At 38.3% G+C, this 17,922-nt stretch overlaps 1 non-coding gene across 1 annotated transcript; it reads left to right on the top strand.

The window, feature by feature from the left end:
- Positions 1-10,144: 10,144 nt before the first annotated feature.
- On the top strand, positions 10,145-10,263 carry LOC117274615 (5S ribosomal RNA). The gene has a single exon (XR_004504754.1). It is a non-coding gene; the product is annotated as a 5S ribosomal RNA (ribosomal RNA).
- Positions 10,264-17,922: the final 7,659 nt, after the last annotated feature.

The following is a 17,922-nucleotide window of genomic DNA, read 5'->3' as shown; positions in this document are numbered from 1 at the left end:
GCAAACATGTTGCTGCTCAATAAAAAAATCGGGTTTTACCACAACTAGCCCATGTACGTACTCGTCACCTCACATACACGGCGCTCACATATCATAATAGTTCCAAATCTTAAGGGGATTTTTCCCACACAAAGTTAGGCAAGCCACTTACCTCGAACCAAGCTCAATCAATCGGTCACAACGCCTTTCCCATGAATATCCGGCTCCGAATGGCCCAAATCTAGCCAAAAGTAATTACATATCATAAATAAAACAATAATAGACTCATCTAGCTAATGACATAAACACTTTAACAAAAATCCCGAAATTAACTCAAAAATTTGCCGTGGGACCCATGTCTCGGAATCGGGTAAAAGTTACAAAATAGGAACGCCCATTCCACCACGAGTCTAACCATACCAAAATTACTAAATTCCGATACCAAATGGTCCTCCAAATCCACAAATCAAACTTCCAAATTCCTAGCCTCCAACTTCCAATTTTCACCTTAAATACACACTAACTAGGTGGAAAAATACATGGCAAAGCAAGATTATTGATCAAAAATAAGCACAAGGGGCTTACCTCAAGAAATGCCTCAAAAATACTCTCAAAAATTGCCCTAAACCGAGTTTGCAAAGTCAAAAATGACAAAAATTACGAAGCCCTTCGGTTTTAACCACTGCCCAGGTATTTCTGCACTTGCGGGACCTGGGCTCGCACCTGCGGGTGCGCTTGTGCGAAAATTGTGTGCATTGGCGCAATTCACTTGCCCCCTGCCTTCGCACCTGCGAAGACCCCTAACGCATCTACGGGTATCGTAGATGCGAAAATCACCTCGCACCTGCGACCCCTGGCACTCCTCCATTTTCCCACTTCTGCGGCAATTTGCTTGCACCTGCGGGCAGCCTTGCGCAGGTGCGATTACAACAGAACCAGCAAAAACACCAGATTTTCCTAAGTCCAATTTCATTCCGTCAAGGATCAGAAACACACCCGAGGCCCCCAGGATCTCAACCAAACCTACCAACCAATCCTATAAAACCATGCGAACTTAGTCGAGCCTTCAAACCACATCGAACAACACCAAAAATCATGAATTAAGCACGGATTCAAGCCTAAGAACTTAGAATTTTCTAAATTCTACAAACGACGCTGAACCAAGTCAAATCTAGTCCGAATTACCTTAAATTTTACACACAGGTCACAAATGACACTACGAACTTACATCCACTTTCGAAAATCCATTCCGAGCTCGATATCAAAATTTCCACTATCGGCCGAAATCGCCAAAATCTAACTTTCGCCAATTCGAGCCTAAATCTACTACAGACCTCCAAAACATATTCAGGACGCGCTCCTAATCTCAAAATCACTCAACGGAGCTAACGGGGTCGACGAGATTCCATTCCGGATCTGTCTTCACATAGTTCCGACTACGGTCCAAATTCTAAAACTTAAGCTCTTATTTAGGGAGTAAGTGTCCCAAAACACTCCGAAACTCAAAATCAATCATCACAGCAAGTCACAATAGCATAAATAGATATGGGAAAAGTAGTTAATAGGGGTGAAAAGATGAGGATAATGACTGCGCATATCCTGCTCAGTCTCCCAAGTCGCCTCCTCGACTGGCTGTCCCCTCCAATGAACGTTCACGGAAGCAATGTTCTTTGATATTAGCTTTTTGACCCGACTGTATAAAATAGCCACTGGTTCCTCAACATAGGATAGATTCTTGACTAATTGAACTGATCTGAAATCCAAAATATAGGACAGATCGCCGTGATATTTTCGGAGCATAGAAACATGGAATACCGGATGAACTCCTGCTAGACTGGGAGGCAAGGCAAGCTCATAAGCAACCTCCCCAACTCGACGCAACAAATCAAATGGACCAATGAACCTTTGGCTCAGCTTGCCCTTCTTTCCAAACCTCATAATGCCCTTCATAGGCGAAACCCGGAGCAAGACTAGCTCTCTAACCATGAATGCCATATCGCGAACCTTCCGGTCCGCATAACTCTTCTATCTAGACGGGGCTGTGCGAAGTCTATCCTGAATCACCTTCACTTTTTCCAAGGCATCCTGAACCAAGTCCGTACCCAATAATCTAGCCTCACCGGGTTCGAACCAACCCACTGGGGACTGACACCGCCTACCGTACAGAGCCTCATACGGTGCCATCTGAATATTGGACTGATAACTGTTATTGTAAGCAAACTCCGCAAGTGGCAATAACTGGTCCCAAGAACCCCCAAAATCTATCACACACGCATGGAACATATCCTCTAATATATGAATAGTGCGCTCGGGCTGCCCGTCCGTCTGAGGGTGAAATATTATGATCAACTCAACCCTAGTACCCAACTCATGTTTTACAACTCTCCAGAACCATGACGTAAACTGCATACCCCGGTCAGAGATAATAGATACCGGTACGCCATGAAGTCTGACGATCACACAGATGTAGATTCGAGCTAGCTGCTCGGAAGAATAGGTAGTCATCACAGGAATGAAATGAGCCGACTTGGTCAACCTATCCACAATCACCCAAACTGCATCAAACCTCCGTTGTGTCCGTGGGAGTCCAACAAAGAAATCCATAGTGATCCGCTCCCATTTTCACTCCGGAATCTCTAACTTCTGAAGCAATCCACCTGGTCGCTTCTGCTCATATTTTACCTGCTGGCAATTTAGACATAGAGCCACATACTCTACTATGTTCTTCTTCATTCTCCTCCACCAGAAATGTCGTTTAAAGTCATGATACATCTTTGCGGTACCTAGATGAATAGAGTACCGCGAACTGTGAGCCTCCTGAAGAATCAACTCACGCAAACCATCTACATTGGGAACACATAGCCTGCCTTGCATCCTCAATGCACTATCATCTCCAATAGTAACCTCCTTAGCATCACCATGCTGGACCGTGCCCTTTAGGACAAGCAGATGGGGGTCATCATACTGATGCCCCCTGATACGATCATAAAGAGAAGACCGAGAGACCACACAAGCCAATATTCGATTTGGCTCAAAAATATCCAATCTCACAAACTGGCTGGCTAAGGCCTGAACATCCAACGCCAGTGGCCTCTCTACTACTGGTAGATATGCTAAACTCCCCAAACTCTCTGCCCGGCGACTCAAAGCATCGGCCACCACATTGTCCTTCCTAGGGTGGTATAAAATAGTGATATCATAATCCTTAAGTAGCTCCAACCACCTCTGCTGACGTAAGTTAAGATCTTTTTGCTTAAACAGATGCTGCAAACTCCGATGATCGGTGTACATCTCACTAGGAACACCGTACAAATATTGCCGCCATATCTTCAAGGCATGAACAATAACTGCTAACTCAAGATCGTGGATAAGATAGTTCTTTTCGTGCACCTTCAGCTGTCTGGACGCGTAGGCAATCACCCTACCATCCTGCATCAACACCGCGCCGAGACGAATCTGCGATGCATCATAGTATACAATATAAGACCCAGAACCTGTAGGTAATACCAATACTGGGGCTGCAGTCAAAGTTGTCTTGAGCTTCTGAAAGCTCTCCTCGCATTCCTCTGTCCACCTGAACGGAGCACCCTTCTGGGTCAGCCTGGTCATAGGTGCTGCAATAAATGAGAATCCCTTTACAAAGCGACGGTAATATCCCGCCAAACCAAGAAAACTCCGGATCTCTGTAGCTGAGGATGGCCTGGGCCACCTCTGCACTGCTTCAATCTTCTTCGATCCACCTGGATCCCCTCACTCGATACTATATGACCCAAGAATGCCATTGAGTCTAACCAAAACTCACACTTTGAAAAATTTGCATATAACTTCTTTTCTCTCAAGGTCTGAAGTGCAGTCCTCAGGTGTTGATCATGATCCTCCCAACTCCAGGAGTATACAGAATGTCGTCAATAAACACAATGACGAATAAGTCAAGATAAGGTCGGAACACACTGTGCATAAAGTGCATAAAAGCTGATGGGGCATTGGTTAGCCCAAAAAACATAACAAGAAACTCATAGTGACTATATCTGGTCCTGAAAACAGTCTTCGGGATATCTGGCTCCCGAATCTTTAACTGATGATAACCTGAACGTAAGTCAATCTTGGTAAACACTCTGGCACCGTGTAGCTGATCAAATAAGTCATCAATACGAGGCAATGGGTACCTGTTCTTCACTGTGACTTTGTTCAACTGGCGGTAATCAATACACATCCACATAGAACCATCCTTCTTCTTCACAAATAAGACGGGAGCACCCCCAAGGTGACACACTGGGCCGAATGAAGCCTTTATCAAGCAATTCTTGTAACTCCTCTTTCAACTCTTTCAATTCAGGAGGAGCCATACAATATGGAGAAATAGAGATGGGCTGAGTGCCCCGCAACAAATCAATTCCAAAATCAATATTTCTGTCGGGCAGCATGCCCGGAAGATCAGCTAGAAACACATCTAGAAAGTTCCTCACTACTGGAACTAACTCCACTGTAGGGGTATCAATACTGACGTCTATCACATAAGCTAGATACGCATCACACCCCTTCTCAACCATTCGTTGAGTTTTAAGAAATGAAATAACTCTGGTGGGAGTATACTCTAAGGTACCTATCCACTCTAACCGCAGTAAACCTGGCATAGCCATCGTTACGATTTTAGCGTGACAATCAAGAATAGTATAATGGGGCGACAACCAGTCCATGCCCAAAATAATATCAAAGTCCACTATGTTGAGCAATAATAAATCGGCTCTGGTCTCAAAACCACTAAGAGCAATCAAACACGACCGATGCACGCAGTCTACAGCAAGAGAATCTCCCACAAGAGTAGATACACAAATAGGGGAACTCAAAGAATCCCGAGATACGCCCAAATACGGAGCAAAATAAGATGACACATAAGAATATATAGAGCCTGGATCAAATAATACTGACATATCTCTATGACAGACCGGAACAATACCTGTAATGACAGAATCAGAGGCAACTGCCTATGTACGAGCAGGAAGTGCATAATATCTGGCCTGGCCTCCCCCTCTAGGGCGACCTCTATCTTCCCTACCTCCACCTCGAGCTGGTTGAGCAGGTGGGGGTTGCAGCTGGTGCTATAATCATAGCCTGAGGACTCGGTGGAGCACGATGTGACTGAAGAGTCTGTGGAGGTGCACCCCTCCTAATCCTTGGGCAATCCCTCACCATGTGGCGAGTGTCGCCACACTCAAAACAAGCTCTGGGAGGGCATGGCTACTGTGACTGGTTCGGGCTAGGTCTGCTGAATTGGCCGCTAGGAACACCCCGTGCATGAGGCACACTAGATACTGGCGGTACATAATAAGGCTCTTGGGGTCTAGAAGGGCCTGGAACACCGCTGGAGGTTGGAAGAGCTGAATGAACGGGGCGGCTCACATAACCCCTACCATGGCGAGCTGCTGGGGCACGAGCTCCCGAATAATAACCAGCCTCTCGAGACCTCTTGGTCTCCCTCTCCTCTCTATCCCGGGCAAACATGCCCTCGAATCTCCTGGCAATACCCATAAGCTGCTGATAAGAAATATCCATCTCCAATTACCTAGCCATACTACTCCGGATGCTGGGATGGAGGCCCTCAATAAACCGTCGAACCCTCTCTCGAACTGTGGAAACTAAAGTCGGTGCATGTCGGGCCAAATCACTGAAGCGAACTGCGTACTCTAACTCACTCATAGCACCCTGGCGCAACTGCTCAAACTCCGCGCGCCATAAGTCCCTGAGGCTCTGAGGGACATACCCTCTAAAAAACATGTTCGAGAACTGAGTCTATGTAAGTGAAGCTGCCTCATCCGGACTACTCAACTCATAAGCATGCCACCACTGATAGGCTGCTCCTCTAAGATGGAATATGGTAAAAGAATCTCGCTCGTCTCCGCTACGCCCATAGTACAGAGAATACAATGACATTCCTTCAAAAAGCCCTGAGCATCATATGTAGCCAATTTGTTGAAAGTAGGTGGGTGGTACTTCTTGTGTCTCTCAAGTCTGAGCTGCTCCACCTCAGAAGCTGATTCCCTAACCTCGGGCTGAGCTGGAGTACCGGCGATGGGAGTTTGTGCTCCTCCCCCGGCCTGAGATGTAGCAGGAGCAAGTGGAATCAATCCAACCTCAGCTAAGGTGCCGAACATGCTCAGAAACTGGGCTACAGTCTCCTGGAGGGCTGGTGCATCAACAGGTATCTCAGGTGTCTGCCCTCCAGCTTGAGCTACTGGGGGCTCCTCTGTAGCAGCTCGTGCGGGTGCTCTGGCTGCACCACGTGGACGTCCTTACCATCTGTGAGAGAATAGAATACAGAAATTTAGAATTTCTGAAGTCAACAATTTTCGCACGATAAGGAATCAAAGTAGTGAAATTTTTCCTAACAGTTCCATAGCCTCTCGAAGATAAGTACAGAGGTCTCTGTACCGATCCGCGAGACTATAATAAACCGGTTTGTAATTCACGATACCTACTAACCTAGAGCTCTGATACCAACTTGTCACGACCCAATTGCCCCTCTGTGTGACGTCGTGACGATACTTAGTCTCTACAACTAGGTAGGCCTAACATTTTGCAGAATAATAAAATAAAAATATAAATTTAACCAACTATTCATAAATACACAACAAATCCCAAAACCTAGAACATCGTGAATCACAAATTATAGAAAGAAAAATCTAGTGTCTCTATACATTAGAGTCTAACAAGGAAAAATACAAAAGATAATGGACATGAGAAAGAGTAGAAGGGGACTCCAAGGTTTGCAAACGCGACAGATATACCTTGAAGTATCCAAAGTTGTCCCGACTTACTGATAGTGCGGCTGATAAGCTACACCTGGATCTGCACACAAAAAATATGTGCACAGAGTAGCATGAGTATACCAGAATTGGTACTCAGTAAGTGCCATGCCTAACCTCAATCGACTAGTGACGAGGTCAGGTCAAGGCCCTATTGGTAAATATATAATAAAATAATATAGAGTGTAATACCGCAATAAAATAAATATTGAAATTTAACAACAATAAAATCATAGAAGGTAACAACTTAGTACACAGAAAATACAATACGGGGTCTCCCGAGATACCGTCTCGTAGTCCCAACCGTAAATGTGTAGGAGGATCTCCCGGAATACCGTTCCGTAGTCCCAAAGTAAATATGCAGGGGGATTTCCCAGAATACCGTTTTGTAGTCCCAAAGTAAATATGCAAGACAGGGGGATCTCCCGGAATACCGTCCCGTAGTCCCAAAGTAAATATGCAGTACAGGAGGATCTCCCGGAATACCGTTTCGTAGTCCCAAAGTAAATATGCAGCGCGAATGATAGAAATACAACTACATCACAAAATCCTTTCAATTTAGACTAAGTACTAGTTAGGTAAGAAGCAGAAAATTCACTAAGCATGTTGCACATAATTCTCATAAACAATTAAGACACGTAGACATTTTGTATTAGACTAAACATGATAGCTACACAAATTGGAATAACTCAATTAAGAATGAAAATAGATTAGTACTCATTAAAAATGGTATAACTCAAGATAACCGGCAAACATGTTGCTGCTTAGTAAGAAAATCAGGTTTTACCATAACTAACCCGTATACGTACTCGAAACCTCACGTATACGACGCTCACATATCACAATAGTTCCAAATCTTAAGGGAATTTCCCCCCCCCCACCCCAAAGTTAGGCAAACCACTTACCTCGAACCAAGCTCAATCAATCGGTCACTATGCCTTTCCCATGAATATCCGGCTTCGAATGGCCCAAATCTAGCCAAAAGCAATTAATATCATAAATACAACAATAATAGACTCATCTAATTAATGAAATCAACACTTTAACAAAAATCCCGAAATTAACTCAAAAATTGCCCGTGGGGCCCACGTCTCGGAATCAGGTAAACGTTACAAAATAGGAACGCCCATTCCCCCCATGAGTCTAACCATACCAAAATTACTAAATTCCGATACCAAATGTCCTCCAAATCCACAAATCAAACTTCCAAATCCCTAGCCTCTAACTTTCAATTTTCACCTTAAATACAGACTAACTAGGTGGGAAAATATATGACAAAGCAAGATTATTGATAAAAAATAAGCACAAGGGACTTACCTCAAGAAATGCCTCGAAAATACTCTCAAAAATTGCCCTAAACCGAGTTTGCAAAGTCAAAAATGACAAAAATCACGAAGCCCTTCGGTTTTAACCACTGCCCAGGTATTTCCGCACATGCGGAACCTAGGCTTGCACCTGCGGGTGCGCTAGTGCGAAAATTGTGCGCATATTCGCAATTCACTTGCCCCCTGCCTTCGCACCTGCGAAGACCCCTAATGCATCAGCGGTGCCCACTGATGCGGAAATCACCTCGCACCTGCGACCCCTGGCACTCCTCCATTTTCCCGCTTCTGCGCCAATTTACTCGCACCTGCGGGCAGCCTTGCGCAGGTGTGATTACAGCAAAACCAGCAAAAGCACCAGATTTTCTTAAGTCCAATTTCATTCCATTAAGTATCCGAAACAGACCCGAGGTCCCCGGGACATCAACAAAACCTACCAACCAATCCTATAACACCATACGAACTTAGTCGAGCCTTCAAACCACATCGAACAACACCAAAAATCATGAATTAAGCACGAAAAATTCTACAAACGACGCCGAACCACGTCAAAACTAGTCCGAATTACCTCAAATTTTACACTATGAACCTACAACCACTTTCGGAAATCCATTCCGAGCTCGATATCAAAATTCCCACTATCGGCCGAAATCGCTGAAAATCTAACTTTCGCCAATTCGAGCCTAAATCTACTACAGACCTCTAAAACACATTCTGGATGCGCTCCTAAGCTCAAAATCACTCAACGGAGCTAACCGAGTCGACGGGGTTCCATTCCAGATCCGTCTTCACATATTTTCGACTACGGTCCAAATTCTAAAACTTAAGCTCTCATTTAGGGACTAAGTGTCTCAAAACACTCAGAAACTCAAAACTAATTATCCCGACAAGTCACAATAGCAGAAATAGATATGAAAAAGTTAATAGGGATTCAGGGCTCTAACTCTCAAAATGACCGGCCGGGTCGTTATATCAACACCCCTAGCCTAGGGGCTCAACATCGGTAACAATAAAGTGGGACGGTCCTGACACTGATATCATGATAAATGGACCTTGAGTCTAACTTGGCCCCAAAACCTAGTTTGTAAGGTGAGAGTTGTTCGAAACTATAAAAGAAGTCCTGGTAATTCACCTCCCACCGATGTGGGACTCAACAATATTAGATTATGGAAAATTGTATGTTTAATAAAATTATATTGACCTTGTTTTTACCTTTGTTTCTATATTTTTTTTCATAAATAAAAAAATGGCTTATCCATAAATAAAACACATGAACTTTACATAAAGTCATTCCCTGTCTATTCAAATGGTGACTTGTATGGGTTAAAATCTGTCTTTAGAATATTTAAGCCAAGATAACACCGAGGGAAGAGACCCCAAGTAGTCGTTGGTCGAGATGGCCTAAGAAGCAGCAAAGTCTGTGGTCGAAGAGTCAACGAGAGCCATTGTCGAGGTGTCAACAAGGTCGAGGTCGAGGTCGAGTACCGTTGACAAAGCTGTAACAACTAGTTTTCAAGATAGGATATTAAAGAGGATATTCTAGTGGATATTCTTTACACTTGTACTATTAGGGTTTCTTAGAAACATGTCCCATATAAATAGAAAAAAAGGACAATGATAGAGACATGTAAAACTTATTTGTAAAAGCACACACTTTGACTTGAAAAAGAATATCATATCTCATTTGCTAAGATACAACCATCACCTTTTCAGTGAGATTCACATTCATACTTTTCCACCTGATCCAAGAATAATTCGAATATTCAAGGGATTCTCTATCATTCACCATTGTCAGGAGGAATATCCACTTATTTCATCCTTTATTGGGTAAATCATTCCTCCTATTTACTTAAATACCATTTATTATTGTTCATTATTATTGAATGCTATATTGTTGCTCATAATTTCTAGAATATTTATTATATGTTGTTGTCACTGTCCTACCAGACCCACACGATATCTATTGCTTCTTTTAAAAAACACATCTAAGGATATTATTATTAGGTGAGATTAACCCTTATTTACATAAATTTAATTATTTGATGCGATCATACTAGTACTAATGCATCGGATCCCATCAGAACTTCGAAGTTAAACGTACCTGGGCGAGAGTAGTACTATGATGGGTTACCCCCTGGGGAGTCCTCGTGTTGCATCCCTGTAACCACCACGACCTGCACACTCGCTCTATTGTTTCGGCCACAACGAACAAAATTCGCTCATCGAACCCGCCTGAAGCCGATCTCAATAAGCGAAGGGACTAACTGTATGGGTCAAAATCTATCTTTAGAATATTTAACCCAAGATAAAACTGAGGGAAGAGTCCCCAAGTCGTCATTTGTCGAGATGGCCCAAGAAGCATCAAAGTTTGTGGTCGAAGAGTCAACGAGAGCCGTAGTCGTGGTGTCAACAAGGGTCGAGGTCGAGTAACGTTGACAGGGCTATAACAGCTAGTTTTCAAGATAGGATATTAAAGAGAATATTCTAGTGGATATTCTCTGCACTTGTACTATAGGGTTTATTAGGAACATGCCTCATATAAATAGAAAAAAGGACAATGATAGAGGCATGTGAAACTCATTTGTAAAAGCACACACTTTGACTTGAGAAAGAATATTAGATCTCAATTGCTAAGATACAAATATCACCTTTTCACTGAGATTCTCATTCATACTTCTCCATTCGATCCGAGAATAATTCAAATATTCAAGGAGTTGTCTATCATTCACCGTTGTGAGGAGGAACATCCACTTATTCCATCCTTTATTGAGTAAATCATTCCTCTTATTTACTTAAATGACATTTATTGTTGTTCATTATTATTGAACGGTACATTGTTGCTCCTGATTTCTAGAACATTTATTATATGTTGTTGCCACTGTCCTACCAGACCCACACGATATCTATTGCTTCTTTAAAAACCATATCTAAGGATATTATTGTTAGTTATGATTAACCCTTATTTACATAAACTTAATTATTTGATTCAAGATATATATTTTTTCGTCATACATGACTGTCATGAAAAATTATTTCCTCCTGGAACCAAATCCATGACTGATTAGGGTCAGATTAGGTAAATAATTAACAAAAATGTAAAACTCCACTTACCTTCTTCTTTTGGCAAAGTTAAATCATTGGCTCAAATCTTTTTCACCAGGTGGAATAGTGTAGGCTAAAAAGAGTTGTACGACCCCACAAATGTCTTTTAGGTTACCCCTTCTCTTTCTTTCCTTCTCTAGGTTTTGGTTAATAAGATGCTTTTCTTGTCTAAAAAATAAATAAATAAATCATCACAAACAAACTCAAAAAGAAAAAAGAAAAAATAAAAATAAAAATAAAGCATTGACAAAACAATAAGTGGCACAAGATCCTAGATTAACAGTAAAAAATATATAGTAGTAATTAAGAAAAAACAAAGTTGGCTATTTCGTGAAGCTTCTATATATCCAATCCAACGAAACAGAGACTTGCTCAAATTTTCTAATTTTGTTTTCTTCTGAACTAATACTAATTAGTAAAAGCCACACACCTCTAATCTGTCAAAGATTTGTACTCATTCGTGAATTATAGGGTTCTTTCTTCCTATCTTTGGATTCTCCTATCCTTGTTTTCTTTTTGATTCTTCTTCTAGGAATCTAGGTTATAGTAACTAAAGGACTTTCGATATTTTCATTGATATGATATTTTTGAGTATTCGTTTAATAAATTATTTCTTATCAACGATTTCTTTCGTAAAAAAAAAACTAAGTGCTATTTGACGGACAAACAGTCAGAAACTTTCTATGACATATTATTCCAACAACAATGTAGCCAATATAATTTCGCAATTAAGTTATGGGAATGATAGTGTATACGCAAACCTTACTTTTACCTTGTGAAGGTAGATCGACTGTTTTCGATAGACCATCGACTCAAGAAAACCATACGATATATTATTCCGCGTCCCAATGTATGTCATACTTTTCACTTCTCGTGATTCAAACTATGTAAATTTTGACTAATACCTTGAAATATATTTTCTTAGAAAACTTATAACTTAGGGGGTCGTTTGGTATGGGGTATAAGAAGGTATAGTGCTGGTATAAAAATTTAATATAACATTAATACTTTGTTTGGTTAGCAAACCTGAGATAAGTTATCCTGAGATTATAATTAGTACCGGAAAAACTTATACCTTGTAGAGGATGGAGTAATTAATGCAGGGATAACTTATACATTCTTCTTAGAAATTATGCAATTGTCATTTTTAATATAATATATCAAACAGTGGATAAAAAACAATACAAGGATAACTAATATCAGCATAACTTATCCCGGCATAAGCCGTATTCAAATCAAACGACCCCTTATAGTACTTTTAATATAGTTTTTGAATGTCTAAATTTTAATTTTTAAATATTGAATCGATCTAATCTAATTTAATTAGTTTCTAAGATTAGTCAAATTAATTTTTGAGAAGCAAAACTTATCGCATACGTTGAGATGGAAGGAATAATATTATTTTTTTAAAAAAATCATTACGGATTGATCTGTTCTTCCATCTTTGGATTGTGCTAACTGCAAAGTGCTAACCTCTTTCCTTTTGATTCTTCTTTAGGTAAATGCTGAGTTCTTTTCTTGCATACCATAAGACCAAATATTGCTGAAAATATAGAGTATAGAGAGATGAGAGAACTATAATTAATTAACAAACTTTTCACTAGTTAGTTTGAATTTAATTGTTCTAGGTTTTTCCCATATGAACAGAATGCGACGTGGACAGCCTAAATAATAATAATAGAAGGGAGTTGTATAATTAATACTCCCTTGCTAGTATAATCTGGGATAGCATGTACACCAAGAAAAAGATTTTATTTAAGGATATTTATACATATAAAGTCTTGATTTTGATACCAAACAAGAATATATTACACTTGCATAAATAGCCTTTTTAGGTTTTCCTCAAAAATAGTACTATAGTGCAACGACTTGTCTTTATTGTTTCTTAATGGCAGAGTTTTAAATTTTTTTCCTGTATTGGATGAAGTCACAGACTGAATAACTAGAGTTAATCTTTATTATATGCGTACTACTAGAAACTTAAAATTGTTAACTGCCCTCCCTTCTCGTCGCTTAAGAGTCCATTACTCAAATGATCACCCAATTATTCAAAATTATTGATTAAAGTTACTTTTCTTTCATTTGTAAAAGAAAAATACTCAACTATTTCTATTGCACATAAATGGCCACTCAACCAAAATTATCAAATTTTCCGGTGAAAAAAAGTGACGTGACAGTCCATATGAAATTTTTATATTTTTAGACCAAATAAAACAATTAACGCCCAAACAAAACATAGACAATCTACCCACATCCAACCTAACCCGCTATTAATAAAAATCCACCACAAAATAAAACCAAACGCTAAAACGCATTCCTGTTGTAAATACATCTCTTTCTTTTTTTTCTTTTTCTTCTTCTTCTTCTTCTTCTAAAAAGCATATTTCTTCTTTTTTTCATGATTTTCTCTAGTTTTATAAAATAATAATGGGTACGAGGTTAAGGACTAAGGACTAGAGTGGCCCGTGTTCTTCTTTTCTCAATAACCTATATTCTTCTTTTCACGGATTTTCTTCTACTTTATATATATAAAATAACAATCGATGCGAGATTAAGGACTGGAGTGAAACCATAAAAAATTTCCTGCTTTTTATAAGAAGAAGAGATGCATTTACAATTATAATGACCCGACCGGTCGTTTTGAGTTTTAGCACGTCATTCAGCGGTTTGTGACCCTGAGCAGCTTCACTTTAGGTATTATGACTTGTACGCGTGGTCGAAATTTAATTTCGGGAAGTTCGGAGTTGATTTGGAAAGAAAATTCTAATTTTGGAAGCCTTAAGTTGGAGAAATTGACTAAAGTATGATTTTTAAGTAGACGATCTCGGAATCGGAATTTGAAGGTTCCAACAGGTTCGTATGATGATTTTGGACTTAGGCGTATGTCCGGATCAAGGTTTGGATGACCCGGGAGCGTTTCGACGCCTATTGTGGAAGGTTGGCGTTTTGGAAGAATTTCATAAATTTGAATTGAAGTGTATTTCAATGATATCGACGTCAGTTTGGGATTTCGAATCTGAAAATAGCTCCGTATGATAATACCGGTCTTAGGAGCGTGTCCGGAAGTGGATTTGGAGGTCCGTAGGTCATTTTCGGGTCATTTGGGCGAAAGTTGAAAATTTGGATAATTTTAAGAAGTTTGACTGGGAGTGGACCTTTTGATATCGAGGACGGATTCCGATTCCGAAAGTTGAAATAGGTCCGTAATATCGAATGTTATGTGCGAATTTTGAGGTCAATCGGACGTGATTTGATAGGTTTCGGCATCGATTGTAGAAGTTTGAAGTTTCAAAGTTCATTAAGCTTGAATTTGGGGTGTGATTCATGATTTCGATGTTATTTGATGTGATTTGAGCCTTCGAGCAGGTCCGTGTTATATTATTGGATTGATTGGTGTGATTGGACCGGGGTCCGGGGGGACTCTGGTGAGTTTCAAAATAGATTCCTCGTTTAGTGGGTCTTCATTTATTTTTAAAACCTATAGATAAATGCTATTAGTGTAAAAAAATCTTCCATTTATGTAATAAGTAAACATTACTAATATTTTCTTAAATATTCTTTAAAAAGTACTTAGCCACATATATTTCTCATGAGTTAAAAGAATTTATCAAATTTAAAGACCGTAATCAAGGGATATTCAATTAATATCAATTTGTATGTAATTAGTAAATTATTTATCAAATCTTAATTAAGTTAAAATCTCTCTAATGAGAGTAGTAAGTTTTAAATATAGTATAGTTAGATAAAAATTATTTTTTATTAAGGAGTGAAGTCGCTTTCTAGGCGGATTCAAAATTTAAAATTTATCAGTTTTGGGTTCTACTATGACGATTTCAAATTTTAATAATTGGATTCTAAATTAAAATTTATAAATTTTTATTTGAATTTTATAACAAAAATACATCGTTCAAGACAAATCTACTTGGGTTCGACCGGAGAGAAGTAGATCCAGGACTTAAGCTGTACGAGTTTTACCTTTAAAATTTTTAGCACTATACTTATTATATTTTAAAGTTTTTAGGTTCATATATATATCTACAGTTTATTACATTTTTAGTGAATTTTATAAATTTTTGATTCGCGTTAAAAGTAGTGGATTGAGATGAATTTCGTTTCTAATACATTACATCCACCTCTACAGCCGAACCCATAAGTTGCCTTCTAGCTTCCCCAAGCTTGCTTGTTATCAATATATCTGCTTAAATAATGTATTTTATAAAATAGTCAGTGACTTTTTGCTTTGGGATGTTATCATATAGGCATTTAATATCATATTTGGCCTATCGGCTTATTTCAAGAATTTTTTTTCTCAAAAGTATTTTTGGTGAAAAACAGTTTGTGTTTGACTAATTAATTTAAAAATTATTTTTAAGCAACAATTAGAGATTGATCAAGTTTTTAAAAAGTATTTTTAATGTATTTTTCTAAAACTCAAAAGTACTTTAAAAAAATATATTTTTTTTTTGTTTCTTCAAAACTGTTTCTATTTCTACTTTAAAATATTTTTTTCTTCTAAAAGTTTTCCCAAATACTTTAACTTCAAAAAAAAAATGTTTTTGACTCTGAAAAAGCTCGGTCAAACATACTATAGGTCCATAAATATAGAACATCCTTTTTCTTTTTCAGAAAAATGATTCTGAAATGTACCTTAACCAACTATTCACTCGTTCAATCACATGATGCAAAGAATATCAATACATGAAAATTAATTAGTAGTAACACGTACATTTGCTTTATTTTGGTTTCTCTTTTTTGTTTGCTCTATTTTTTTGTTTAACTTTTTTCTTTTGGGGGTAGGGGAGGGGAGATGTCAATTGTGTTCTCTGCCGACAGTTTGATTATCATCCATTCCCATTCCTTTACTCTCACCGATAAATAAAATAAAGTAAGTTTAAAACATGTTATAACAAAGTCAGAAATTCATCAATTTCTGATTTTTATATTTTTTTTTCACTCGATGTTCATTATTTGTATTGGGGTTCAATTAAATTCAGATTAGTATCGAAAAATTCCATACCGAAGGATAAAGTGCATCTTGACTAGTGTTTTAAAAAGCGTGGGTGTAAGGCGAGACATTTTACATATGCCTCAGTAAGGCGTAAGCCCCGAGGCACGTGGCGTAAGCCCTATAGGTAGTTAATTTTTAATATTTTATAAAATAATATACTTACAGTAAATATTTATAAACAAGTAAAATTGCATAAAAATTGAAGAAAACTATAAATATGTGTGTGTGTATATATATATATATATATATATATATATATATATATATATATATATATATATATAGCCCATCCCCACAAAAAACTAGTCAAAACAATCTATTATACGCTATATATATATATATATAGCCCATCCCCACAAAAAACTAGTCAAAACAATCTATTATACGTTACTTAGAAGCACAAGTAACTTGAATCGAAAAGAATAAAGTTTTCTACATGAAGGAACAAAAATGATGACTAACCGGCAATTTGAACTTTGAACTTGCTGCTATGAAAGAGAATGAATTTCTCTTTGTATTAGTAATTTTTGTTTTGAATATTTGTTGCTTTTGAAAAATATTAACTGACTAGCGGACAAGATAAAGAATTAGGAAAGACCATGAATTAAGGTTTCAATCAATAAAAAGGTCTTGAATTTTAAATTTAATAAATTTAAGTTCCTTTTTAAGACTTTTGAGTAATTACCAAGATGACTTTTGAGAATTTGGGTATAATATGGACTTATTCAACAAAATTTGTTTTAATTTGAAAAAATCTCTAGGGCTTACGCCTCACTTAAAAAACACGCCTCAAACGTCCGGAACGCCCGAGCGTACGTCCCCAATTGCTAGGTGTATGCCTCTTGAGTTTTTTGCCCCACACTATCGCCTCGGGACGTTTTTGATGCGTCTCGCCCCAGGGCTCGTTTCGAAAACGCCTTTTAAAACACTGATCTTGACGAAGACGACTACACATCTAGAGTTCTAATCTGAAACCTCTCTTTAAAAATACAAAAATACTTATTATTCTTCCACAAGCGTTGTTGGTGATCTTTATGTTTCTTGCAAGAGTACCCAAAGCCCATATAACATTTACTTTTTCTGTGGGTGAAAGTGTGATAGGATATTCTTCTTAAATATTCTCATTCTGAAACATACTTTTTTTTTGGTTGGTGTAAAGGGTGTAATTAAGAGTGCAGAAACAAGTTGCACTAACAATTTTTATTGGCAGTGCTAACTATATTAATAAAAATTTGACAAAATTAATTCCATCTAGAATTATATAGCGTGTATCAAAATCTATATAAATTTTTTATCTGATATGCGCAGTTGTCCACGTTATGAATCAGTAATACGTGTTAAACAACAGATGGTCAGGACAGTTTTAACAATTTCTATAAGTATAATGTTCTTTTATAGAAATTTAAGAAATCAACTATTCATTCTATTTACCAAGAATATAAAAATAAGGAAAAAAGAAAATATATAATTTAAATGGTAGGCCAATAGGATGTCAAAAACATGTTGGAAATGCATAGAAATTTGTGAAAATTGTCGGCTATATATATGTTGAACTATTTGTGGTAAGACTTCGTGTAAGCGAGAAATGCGGGAGAGATTAATTCAATCTTAAGAAATTTAAGTCGTTTTAATTAATTAATAAACTACTTAAGTCAAAATTCTAATAATATAGGAGACTTTTCTTGATTAGAGAAAAAGTTACATGTCC

This window comes from Nicotiana tomentosiformis, chromosome 11 (assembly GCF_000390325.3).
Source record: "Nicotiana tomentosiformis chromosome 11, ASM39032v3, whole genome shotgun sequence".
NCBI classification, from domain to species: Eukaryota; Viridiplantae; Streptophyta; class Magnoliopsida; order Solanales; family Solanaceae; genus Nicotiana; species Nicotiana tomentosiformis.
Note: the sequence above shows the minus strand (reverse complement) of the source record. Positions and strands in the feature narration are given on the sequence as shown.